Genomic DNA, 469 nt, shown 5'->3' on the forward strand with positions numbered 1-469 from the left:
CCTCTCTGGAGAGGGTAAAACAGAAAGTCACAGGGCTAATGACACCAGTCCCTATTGCAGGTAGAAGTACTGAATGCTTACTGCAGACACATCTCAGCCCCTTCCTCCCATTCAGCACCTGGAACACAGGTGGCCAGACTCTTCCTCTGTAGCCAGAGGATCAAGAGACTTTCTATGGAGAATCTTACCAGCCGAAGAGGAAAGCTCTTAAGATATTGACACCAGAGGTCCCCAACAAATGGTCGCCTAGGTCACATGAGAGCATGAAAATCAACAATCATGATTTTGAACAATCATGAACTCGGAGCTTCTAATCAGCCTTTTATTCCTCAACTCAAATTGCGCAGGCCAGAATGGACACACACACACACACACATACACACACACACACACACACTCACAATACCCTCAGAGGAATTCAGAAGATTTTCATCCATGACATGAAAATGGAGTTTTTTTGAAGAAGGAT

This window comes from Canis aureus, chromosome 5, assembly GCF_053574225.1.
Source record: "Canis aureus isolate CA01 chromosome 5, VMU_Caureus_v.1.0, whole genome shotgun sequence".
Taxonomy (NCBI): Eukaryota; Metazoa; Chordata; class Mammalia; order Carnivora; family Canidae; genus Canis; species Canis aureus.